This window comes from Carcharhinus amblyrhynchos, chromosome 3 (genome assembly GCF_965287045.1).
Source record: "Carcharhinus amblyrhynchos chromosome 3, sCarAmb.v2.hapA, whole genome shotgun sequence".
NCBI classification, from domain to species: domain Eukaryota; kingdom Metazoa; phylum Chordata; class Chondrichthyes; order Carcharhiniformes; family Carcharhinidae; genus Carcharhinus; species Carcharhinus amblyrhynchos.
The window spans coordinates 8,569,787-8,582,128 of NC_137326.1; the positions used below are offsets into that span (position 1 = coordinate 8,569,787).

The 12,342-nt window shown below is 45.4% G+C and overlaps 1 protein-coding gene across 1 annotated transcript in view; it reads left to right on the forward strand.

Annotated features, from left to right (window-relative positions):
- The first annotated feature begins 430 nt into the window (after positions 1-430).
- The window catches only part of LOC145341323 (uncharacterized protein C3orf18-like), a 72,291-nt gene continuing 60,379 nt past the window's right edge, over positions 431-12,342 (forward strand). Inside the window, exon 1 of the mRNA XM_080186236.1 lies at positions 431-743. The gene's annotated coding sequence lies outside the window, so the exon portion shown is untranslated. The remainder of the gene's footprint in view (positions 744-12,342) is intronic.

The window sequence follows — 12,342 nt, forward strand, 5'->3', positions numbered from 1 at the left end:
GACTCTATACAGGCAGTAAACCAAGCCTGGAAGCGAACCCGGATCCCTGGCGCTGTGAGGCAGCAGTGCTAACCACTGTGCCATTGTGTGACACTAATAATTAAATAATGTAAAAAACATTGTAATGCGGTCAAGCGCTATATATAATCCCTCAGGTAGCCTCCCCACTCCAGCCTGCCCCAGCCACAGTGCCAGAATGGGCTGGCAGATGGAGATTTCTGCAGCATCTCTCTGGCACTGCCACTCACACTCACTCACACACACACACGCAACCTGCTCCTGCGGCTGGACCAGCTCCTTCCCCCTGACTGGCAGCATACTCACCCAATCAGCAAGGGAAGAAGGGCCGGCTTGCCAGGAGCCAACCTATCAGCAGGGGTGGTGGGCGGGAGTTGCCATCAGCTGGAGCTGGGCTGAATGTAGCCTGGGGAAGGGAGGCATTGCAAAGCGAAATCCAGTCGGTGCACTGAGTGGAGAGGGGCTGGATAGCAACTCAGACCCACTACCAGTGCACTGACCCTGCCTGCAGCTGCTCTGCTCCAATTCTTCTCTGTTTCAATCTCAAATGGGGTTGAACTGCATGCACCGTTTTTGTTGCTTTTAAGAAGGACAAGGTAGGAATTTTAAAGAGACACACAGTGGGTTTGTCACCTGTCCCTGGATATTCCTGAAGACGCAACGTTTTATCCTGATGGATCAGCTAGAGGAAGAGGAGGACTGATTCCCTGCAATCAGAGGCAACAGTGAGTAACAGCAATCCACAGATTCTATCTCAGTATAACACCCAGCCAGCTTGTTTCTGTACACAGCTCATCCTCTTAGTTGATGTGCTGGAGGCCTGTGTGCTTATTATATTCCACTGAATAACTGTACCTGCAAGGAATACCATTCCAGAGGAACATTTTTAACCTTCAGCATGTATGTTCATCTTCAGTGTAGTATTCTCTGTGTATGGTCAGTTATTTCCGCATATAGTCAGATCATTTATTTAATGATAGGCTCCTAACCCCAACCCTGATTCCTTTTCTCAATTGTTCACAGTGAGATCAGCCTTGTCTTGTTCAGGCCTGGTAACAGAGTCATATAGTGCAAAAAAAGCCCTTTGGCCCATCAGCAGAATCTATACTAATCCCGCCTTCCATCACTTGGGGTTCACCTTCTGCACTTATCTCAACCTTGCCTCGATCCGCCACATCGTGAATGTGTTTCAGAGGCTACATTTTCAATCTAATCTGTTTGCTGCATACTTATCTGACCTTAAGCTCCTAATACCCACTGGCCGCATTGCCAGCCTGCCTTTGGCCTTTGGATCTAATCTCTGTGTGTTTGCTTGCTTGAGTTGCTCTGTCTCTTGCGTGCTGTGGACAGGTGTTATGGACTGAAGGCAGGAATGGGTGGGATGGGGTGGGGGGTGGTGGGGGGGGTGTTAATTTCAGACCTCACTAATTGCACCTCTTACCACTGATCTGCAAACCCTGATGTAGAGCTGCCGGCGTTGGACTGGGGTGGGCACAGTAAGGAGTCTCACAACTGCCAAGGCGGCCTTCAAGACACACGACACTGCAGAATCGCCGAGCAGAACCTGATAGCCAGGTTCCACATGCATGAGGACGGCAGCAACTGGGATCTTGGGCTCATGGCACACTACTTATAGTCCCCACCATGCTGCCTGGGTTTGCAAAATCCTACTAACTGTCCTGGTTTGAGACAATTCACACCTCTTTAACCTGTAAATATTCCTCTCTCCACTCACACTGTTCATACCTGTAAAGACTTGATTACCTGTAAAGACTCGCATTCCAAGCATTCTTCACATTCCAATCTATAATTATCTTGCAATTGTGTCTTTGCCGACGTGTGCCGCGTTTGTGAACTAACCTCCACTCACCTGATGAAGGAGCAGTGCTCAGAAAGCTTGTGATTCCAGATAAACCTATTGATCCATAAACTGGTCGATGTTTTTGACTTCCTCCTTCTTTATAAGCGATGGCCTATTCCTCAGCCTCTGAGTTTCTATGTGATTCAATTTTCTCTTAATAACGCCACAGCCAACTTAGATTTGGGTGAACTCAAAGGGTTAGTTTATCTTCACACACTCAAAATGCAGGAGGAGGGTCACAACATTGCTTTCTTTGTATTCTTACAGTGAAAAAAGGATGGAGGAAAGAAACATTTACAGTGCACAGGCCACGGAGAAAAGACTTAGACCATGTTTTCAGGCGTCAGAGGCAGCTTGCCATTGGCAGTTGATGGAATCTTCCGGTCCCGCTAATATATACAACGTTTTGCATGGTTTGCCCATCCCGCTTGGAGGGGTCGCCTTCAATTGGATTGCAAGATTCCACTGGCAGGAAGGGTCAGAAAGACTTGTGATTCATGGTCAGAGTAAGGATGCAGGAACATTTTGTATGTCTTTTCCACACATTCCATCGTTACTATGGGTCACTTTCCCCTCCACAGAGTGTCCACTGAATGAATGGGCAAGAAAGTGCCCGTGGTAGACTCTGAATTAACATGGAGGGCATGGTCTTACCCATTGCTGTCCACTCAATGACCACCGCTTGGACCTGGCATTGCTGGGGAGGACAGTCCATGTGACTGACAGCTCTCTGAGGTGGGGTGTCTTCCTCAGATAGGCCAATTGATGCCCTGTGGAGTGTGAACCGGCTGCGGGGGCAGACAATGGCTGGAATTCTCCTGCCATTTATGCAAGCAGGATTCTCTAATCCCACCAACTGCACCACTACTCCCCCCCCACCGTCGTGGGTTTCCCAGCAGTGTGGGGTGGCTTCAATGCAGATTCCCATTGGCAGCTGCAGGATCAGAAGATCCCACCACCAGCAAATGGCACACCACCTCCCGCTGCAGAGAAAAACACTGAGGGGAGGCCAGAGAACCTCACTCAGTTTTGGTGCATTTCCATTGACTGCTTGTGTTCTCACAACTGCAATTTTTTTTTTCTATTCATTAGCAAAACTGGGCATTGCCCATCCCTAATTGCCCTTGAGAGCAGCTTGCTGGAACATTTCAAAGTGGGCCTGGAGACATATGTATGCCAGACCAGTTAAGGATGGTGGATTTCCTCCCCTAAAGGGCATTAGTGAACAATTGTTTCATAGTCATTTTTAATGAATTCAAATTTCACCATCTGCATTTGAACCCAGAGGATCACACTGTGTAATAATACCACTACACCATTGCCTTTCCATACAATGCCACGTGTACCATCCTACATCATCCATTCACAACTCAAACCTCCAATACTAAGAACTAGCTTCACATCCCTTCTTTTCATCAACTTCCATATTTGAATGGTCCTTGACCAGAACTGAGTACTCAAGACCTGCTCTGACTACTTTGATTTCTACCTGATCTTTGAGTTCTCTTGTTTTGGCTCTCTAGTGTAAGATTTCATAGAATCATAGGATCCCTACAGTGTAAAAGGAGGCCATTCACCCATCGACCCTCTGACAGACATCTCCAACATCTTAATCAGGCCCGCCCCCCGCCCTATCCCCGTAATCCCACACATTTAACTGCTAATCCATCTAACCTACACATTCTGGGAAACTAAAGAGCCATTTAGTATGGCCAGTTCACCTAATCTGCACCTCTTTGGACTCTGGGAGGAAACCAGAGCACCCGGAGGAAACCTATGCAGATATGGGGAAAATATGCAAACTCCACACAGACAGTGGCCAAAATTGAACCCAGGTTCCTGGCCCTGTGAGGCTGCAGTGCTAACCTCTGTGCCACCATGCCACCCCAGTTTTGGTTGATTTTGTTGATTGTTGTTCTAAATAGGATGAACAAGTTAAGAGTCAAATTTCCTAAAGCATCTAAGTGCCTTTAAACTTCAACCAATTCAATACTATTCATGAAATACTCAAGTTACCTGTTTTTCCTTCTTTCCACTTGCCGACATGCAATTTCATTTGCCATCGTTCTGCTCAATTATGTATCTAGTCCTTCAATAATTTTGATGGTGCTTCCATTGATCCCATTCTCTCTTCCACCTTCTTCCATTGCGAAAAAGATACGAAAGCCTGAGGTCATGTACTTACTGACTCAAGAACAGCTTCTTCCCCGCTGCCAACAGACTTTTGAATGGACCTACCTCGCATTAAGTTGATCTTTCTGTACACCCTAGCTATGACTGTAACACTACATTCTGCACCCTCTCCTTTCCTTATCTATGAACAGTATGCTTTGCCTTATAACATGCAAGAAACACTTCTTTTCACTGCATATTAACGCATATGACAATAATAAATCAAACAGGTTTATTTGGTAGCACAAGCTTTCGGAGCGCTGTCCCTTCAAGATGAAGGGGCAATGCTCCAAAAGCTCATGCTATCAAATAAACCTGTTGGACTTTGACCGGCTGTTGTGACACTTCTTATTGTGCCTACCCCAGTCCGACACTGGCATCTCCACATCAATAATAAATCAAATCAAATTAAGTTAGCATCGTCTGAAGGTTTGACAAAGTCTACATTGGGTTTCAAATTTATTCTGATGTAAATGACAAATTTCAGTGGTCTCACTATCCATTTCTAGAAAAGCCCACTCAGTGCTATCCCCAAACTCCAACATTGCTCCTTGAATAAGTACCTGCAGGTTTCTTTTCAACTATTTAATCTATTATCCTTAATTAAGATTTAAGATTAACATTTTCATCATTGGTCTTACAAGGTAATGTGGATTTTTTTTCTTTTTTTTACTCATTCAAGTGCTGGGACAGCACTTATTGCCCATCCATAATTGTCCCTGAACTGAGTGGAAGGTTTGCAAGGTCTTTTCAGAGGGCACTTAAGAGTCACATGTTGGCCAGACCATCTAAGGACAGCATATCCCCCTCCTTAAAGTGCATTAGTGAACCAGATGAGTTTGTATGACAATTGGCAATGGTTTTGTGGTCATCATTAGAATTTTAATTCCAATCTTCTATTGAATTAAACTTTCACCAACTGCCATGGTGGGATTCGAACCCCAGTCCACAGAGCATTACTCTGGTCTTTGAATTACTGGACGAGTGACAATACAATGACGCAACCAACTCCCAATTAAGGGCAACAGTGGCTTAGTCGTAACGTCACTGGGCTAGTAATCCAGAGATAAAGACAGAATGTGCTGAAAATATTCAGTGGATCTAGCAGAACTTGTGGCAAGAAAACCAGAGGGCGGGATCACCTAGTCTCGCTGATGACAAGCCCCTGACATGGATTTCTTGGCAGCAAAGGGTGTACTGCGCTGTCATGTTCTATGTTTCTATGTTTTTAAAAAACCCCATCGACTGCGGGGTGACTGGAAGATCCTGCCACTGGCAAATAACAGGCTGCCTCTGGCCGCCACAGAGCATGATATGGTGTTGGGGGGATGACGGAAATTCCCCTTCCCCGAGTTAACATTCTGAATCAAGTATAGCTTCTTCGCTACTGAAAGAAGGTAGAAATATGATGGGTTTCAGGCTGTTGAAAGTTGGGGAGAGGGCGGAAGATCAAAGGGGGATGTCTGGATAGGGTAGAGGGAAAGATTAAATGATAGTGATGCAGTGGAACACAAAGTCAAGGAAGTGGTAACGGTTGTAGCAATGAAAAAAGTTAACCGAATAAAAGGTGTTACTGTGGCCACCCTATGGGTCATATCATGCCTCTCTTTTTGTGGGGTTATGTGGAACAACCATTGCCCCAGCCCTACTCAGACCTCCTCCCCAACTCTTTTTCCAGCACATCAATGACCGTTATCAGTGCCACTTCCTGCTCTTGCTGGGAGACTGGACAAATTTATCGATCTTGTATCTTGTGGAGGTCGACAAAATAATGAGGGGCAGGGATAAGGTCAACATCTTTTCCTAAAGATAGAGAAGTCTAAAATTAGAGGGCGTAGGCTTAAGGTGAGAGCAGAGTGATACAAAAGGGTCCAGTGAGGCAATTTTTTCACACAGAGGGTAGTGAATGTCTGGAATGAGCTGCCAGTGGAAGTCGTAGAGGCGGATACAATTTTGTCTTTTAAAAAGCATTTAGATAGTTACATGGGTAAGACGGGTATAGAGGGATATGGGCCAAATGCGGGCAATTGGGACCAGCATAGAGGCAAAAACTGGGCAGCATAGTTGGGCAGCACGGTGGCACACTGATTAGCACTGCTGCCTCACAGCCTTGGGTCACTATCTATATGGAGTTTGCATGTTCTCCCCATCTGCATGGGTTTCCTCCGGGAACTCCGGTTTCCTCCAACTCTCCAGAGATGTGCTGATTAGGTTGATTGGCCAAGCTAAATTGTCCCTTAGTATCAGGGGGATTAATAGGGTAAATGTATGAAATTAAAGGATAAGGCCTGGGTGGGATTGTGGTCAGTGCAGACTCGATGGGCCGAATGGCCTCCTTCTGCACTGTAGGATTCTATGAAGTTGAACCGAAGGGCTTGTTCCCATGCTGTAATCCTCTATGAATCTTTGATTCTATGACTAAATCTCTACCCTTCTCTCACCTTCAACTTGTCAGTGATGTATCAAAGAATAAAACAAAACAAAACATCATCCTCTCTCCTGGAGGGTTAGGCAGAACACATTATCAGACTGCTGTCCACTTTAGATATTGCATCCCAAAGAAGTTGGCCAACCCCAAAGAGAGTTGGTCAAGCAAGCTCTTCCCCTTTTTGATCCAAGTTGGCCGCTGGTTATGTGGGTGTCATTGTTTGGATAATTCTTGAATTTACGGTTGATAATTCATTCCATTGTTTTGAGTGGCGGGGATGTGTCGGTGAAAATAATTTATTGAACACACAGTGAAGAATTTAAAATCCACAAAAAGACTACAGAAAATCAAGAAAGTGTAAACCGTGCTTCCCCACGTTGGGTTGGACTGGTCGATCCTCTGTGAAGATAATTAAAGCTGGATTGAGCACCTCAGGTAGACCTAAACAATCCCCCAACACCATTCAATGGAGAGCTGGGGGATCCTCACTGCTGCTGCCAAGAGGGATACAGAAAGAGGAGGTGTGAAATCAGAAAGGAAACTGGAAGAATTGATAGGGGGCATGAAAGAATGTTGGCAAACAAAATCAAGGAAAACCCAAAGTTTTTTTCCATTCATTCGTGGGACATGGGTGTCGCTGGCTGGCCAACGTTTATTGCTCATCCCTAGTTGCCCTCAAGAAGGTGGTGGTGATCTGCCTTCTTGAACTGCTGCAGTCCATGTGCTGTGGGTTGACACACAATGCTGTCAGGGAAGGAATTCTAGGATTTTGACCCAGCGACTGTGGAGGAATGGTGATACATTTCCAAGCCGGGATGGTGAGTGGTTTGGAGGGGAACTTTCCGCTGGTGGTGTTTCCAGGTGTCTGCTGCCCTTGTCCTCCCAGATGGAAGTGGTGGTGGGTTTGGAAGGTGCTTACAGAGCACTGGACAAAGATCAGACATCAAGCAGAGTTAATAGTGATCTTCGAAAGGGAATTCGATATCTACTAATAAAGGAAAAATGTGAGAGTTCCTACCTCTACCACCCTCTCAGACAGTGAGTTCCAGATTCCACCGCCCTCTGGGCGAAAAAGTTTCCCTTCAAATCTCTTCTAAATCTCCTGCCCCAGACGTTAAATCTTTGCCTCCTGGTTATTGACCCCTGTACTAAGATCCCTGAAGGCAGCAGGACAGGTAGATAAATGGTTAAGAAGATATATGGGACACTTCCCTTTATTAACTGAGGCATAGAACATGGCAGGGAGGTTATGGTAAAGTTGCAGATGAAGGAGAAAAGTTCCTTCCTATCCACCCTCTCTGTGTCCCTCATAATTTTATACACCTCAATCAGGTCCCTCCTTCACCCTTCTCTACTCTAAGGGAAACAACCCCAGCCTAACCAGCTTCTCTTCATAGCCGAAACACTCTGGCCCAGGCAACATCCCAGTAGCTCTCCTCTGCACCCTCTCCAGTGCAATCACATCCTTCCTATATTGTGGTCACTAGAACTGCACACAGTGCTCTAGCTGTGGCCTACCCAGCGTTTTATGCAACTTCATCATAACCTCCTTGCTCTGACAAACTACGCCTCTGCTATTAAAGGCAAGTATCCCATACGCCTTCTTCACCACCTTATCTATCTGTCCTGCTGCCTTCAGCAATCTTTGGACATGCACCCCAAAATCCGGCTGGTCCTCTCTACTTCCTAGTGTCCTACCATTCATTGTTTATTCCCTTGCCTTGTTCATCAAATTGGAAAGCACTTTCAAAGGGCAGGCATAGATACTGTGGGCTGAATGGCTTTGCTGTAAGAAGAGGAATGGGGGATGATCCCGTCTCTTGCAAAGAGAAAAGGACCTTTTTAAAGTTTATTTATTACTGTCACAAGTAGGTTTACATTAACATTGCAGTGAAGTTGCTGTGAAAATCCCCTCGTGCCAACGCCACTGCCCTTCCGTCACCTAATGTAGTCAATGAAAGATCAAGTCTAGGACTGGTGCTTGTACCAGTGGGAATCATCACTATTATAGCGTTAACTGTGGCTACGGTAAGTCAGTCTGTTTATCTTGTCCCATTTTAACCTTGGATAAATACTTGTTCACGATGAAAACGCAGAAATGGGGAAAGCCCCATGGGGAAATGCGTTATGGGGAAAGAACAGGGAATCCATGGCTTGTTCAAAAGTTTATTTATTAGTGTCACAAGTAGGCTTACATTAACACTGCAATGGAGTTACTGTGAAAATCCCCTAGTCACCACACTCTGGTGCCTGTTCGGGTACACTGGTGGCATGATAACTGAAGGTGTTTTGAATTTTGGCACCAGAAGGATTTGTTACAAGTTAATTGGAAACATGGAATGAGAGAGGGTGGTGAGTGAATGGAATCGTCTGCCGTCGGTGGTGGTGGAGGTGAACTCGCTGGGGTCTTTTAAGAGACTTCTGGATGAGTACATGGGTTTGAGGGTTATAGATAGGCCTAGTAGGTAGGGATATGATCAGCGCAACTTGTGGGCCGAAGGGCCTGTTTGTGCTGTGGTTTTCTATGCTCTATGTTCTGTGAGAAAGGAAATGGATCATTGAACTAGCACAAAGAGGAAATGAGGAGTGATGAGCATGTGGAGAAAAACGATATCTGTTTGGATTCACACACTCGCTGGAAAAATGGAAGTCAATAGAGCAAGGGTTAAACGAGGATGAATTTGGCTGTACGATGAGGTGGTGAAGTGGGCAGGTATGTACACAGTTTAAAGAAATTTAGGCACAGAAGGAGAGCATTCTGCTCAGTTCCACTGTTTTCCTATAACCCTTCACATTCTTTTCAACTACTTATTCATATCTCCTTTAAGTGATTGCAATAGGCCCGGATTGACTGGGTGTTGTTAGAAAGCAGGTGTGGAAAACACAAAGTGTTCAGGTCATTGGATCTTCACAGTGGAGGAGGCTGGGTGGGAGAGAATGAATGTGTAAACCAGGAGTTCATGTCACTGAGCTAGAATGACCATTCATCTTGTCCTACACCAGACAGTCCAGTTTTTAGTTGGTCGGTCCCCTACCGGACGTCTTTATATCCAGTGCTTTTAGTTTGAGTTCACCAACAATACAAATGCATTTATTGCCCATCCCTAATCGCCCTTGAGAATGGGTTGAGTTGGTGAGCCACCTTCTTTAACTGTTCATGAACTGTAGGTATACCCATAGTGCTGTTAGAGAGGGAGTTCCATGATGCTGACCTAGCAACAGTGGGATCAGTGGTATATTTCCAAGTCAGTGCGGTCAGTGCCTTTGGGGGCATCTTCCAAGAATTTGCTGCCCTTGTCCTTCTAAACAGTAGGGGTCATGGGTTTGGAAGGTGCTGCCTAAGGAACCTTGGTGAGTTCCTGTAGTGTGTCTTGCAGATGTTATGCATTGTGCATTAGTGGTGGAGGGAGTGGATCTTAGTGGAAGGGGTAGCAATCAAACAGGCTGCTTTGTCCTGGATGATATTGAGCTTCTTGAGTGTTGTTGGATTTGCACTCATCCAGGCAAGCATATTCCATCACACTCCCGACTTGTGCCTTGTAGATGGTGGATAGGCTTTGGGAAGTCATAAGGTGAGTTACTCACTGCAGGATCCCTAGATTCTGACCTGCTGTTGTAGCCACAGTATTTGTATGACTAGTCCATGTCAGTTTCTGGTCAATGGTAACCTCTGGCTTTGTAGTATAAAGGATAAAGTTAAATATGTGAACTTATAGCCTACATCATTAGTGATATAAGATCACACAATAAGACAGCATGAGAGATAGCTCCATGGAGAGAATCGCTTGGAGGCTATCTTGTAAATAGTTAGCACTGTGTTAAATAAAAGTTAGGGTTTGCTAATAGCATCACCTCCAACCTTACTTGTATATCCAGGACCACAACTACCACACACAAGACCAAAGCCAACAATAATATATGGTCACAACCGTTAAACGTGATGCAACAAGAGGCTAGCGACGTCAAAGAGCATTGAGTGAACTGACTGGAGGACATGAACAGCACAGGAAAATCTTCAACCAGAAGAAGCAACAGCAAAAGGAAGAGGTGGAAAAGTCCGACCTCATTCTGAGTGCTTCACCAGCGTGGAAAGCCCGGATCAAGCTGACAGGTGGCAGAATTGGTGTCGCAGGTTTACTGGGTACAGAACAACACCAGGACCAGCGGAAAAGGGACTCGGTGAGCAGGTGGCAAAATGGAGTTGAAGCCCAAGATAAGCCAAGATCATATTGAATGCTGAAGCAGGCTCGATGTCTACTGCTGTCGTATTTCTTATGTTTCTTAACATTAAAATAGATTTCTGTTTTCACAGTCAGATTTTTGGTATGTGGTTTCATGTGGAGGCTAGAGGAATGAATTCTGAGTACAGTAACGGGGATATTTCTCTCCTCACTTGTTTGAGTGGGAAATGTAGAGTCCAGAGAAACGAAAACCACATAATTCACTCAGTTCTGTTGCTTACATTTGCGGACAGACATTTCTGTGTGGGAGGGATTGAACCCTTCGTTATATACTCATTGGAATTCAGAAGAATGAGGGGAGATCTTATCGAAACATCTAAGATTATGAAGGGAATAGATAAGGTAGAAGCAGGGAAGTTGTTTCCACTGGAGGGTGAAACTAGAACTTGGGGGCGTAGCCTCAAAATAAGGGAAAGGAGATTTAGGACTGAGTTGAGGAGCAAATTCTTCACACAAAGGGTTGTGAATCTGTGGAATTCCGTGTCCAGTAAAGCAGTTGAGGCTACCTCATTGAATGTTTTTAAGACAAGAATAGATACATTTCTGAACAGTAAAGGAATTAAGGATTATGGTGAGCGGGCGGGTAAGTGGAGCTGAGTTCATAAAAAGATCAGTCACGATTTTATTGAATGGCGGAGCAGGCTAGAAGGGTCAGATGGTTGACTCCTGCTCCTAGTTCTTATGTTCATGTGTAATCCTGTGAATGAGCAGTCTTCACAATGAGGTTTTTTGTTCTTGAATTGTGGGATATGGGTGTTGCTGGCTGGCCAGCATCTATTGCCCATCCCTAGTTGCCTGAAGGCAGTTGAGAGTCAACCACATTGCTGTGAATCTGGAGTCACATGTAGGCCAGACCGGGTAAGGATGGCAGATTTCCTTCCCTAAAGGATATTAGTGAACCAGGTGGGTTTTTCCGACAATCGACGATGGTTTCGTGGTCATCAGTAGACTTGTAATTCCAGATATTTTTTATTGAATTTAAATTCCACCATCTGCCCTGGCAGGATTCGAACACATGAACCCAGAACATTAGCTGAGTTTCTGGATTAATAGTGTTGCGATAATACCATTAGGCCACCACCTCCCCAATCTGTTCTCTGTTGGTTTGGCTCAGCGAGCCTTGCTCCTGGGGCAGAAATTAATGGATTGAATCTCACTCCGGATTTAATCACACACATAGACTGACATCACCATGCAGTGTTGGAGATGACCATTCATAGAATCATAGAATCCCTACACTGCAGAAGGAGGCCATTCGGCCCATTGAGTCTGCACCGACCATAATCCCATCCAGGCCCTATTCCTGTAATCTCAGATATTTACCCCATTAATCCCCTGACACGAGGGTCAATTTAGTGTGGCCAATCAATCTAACCCACACATCTTTGGAGTGTGGGAGGAAACTGGAGCATGGATATATGGACGGGTACATGGATGAGAGGGGTGTGGAGGGATATGGTTCAAATGCAGGTCAGTGGGACTAGGCAAAAAATGGTTCGGCACAGACAAGAAGGGCCAAAAGGCCTGTTTCTGAGCTGTAATTTTCTATGGTTCAGGAGGAAACCCATGCAGACACAGGGAGAACGTGCAAACTCCGCACAGACAGTGACCTGAGGCCGGAA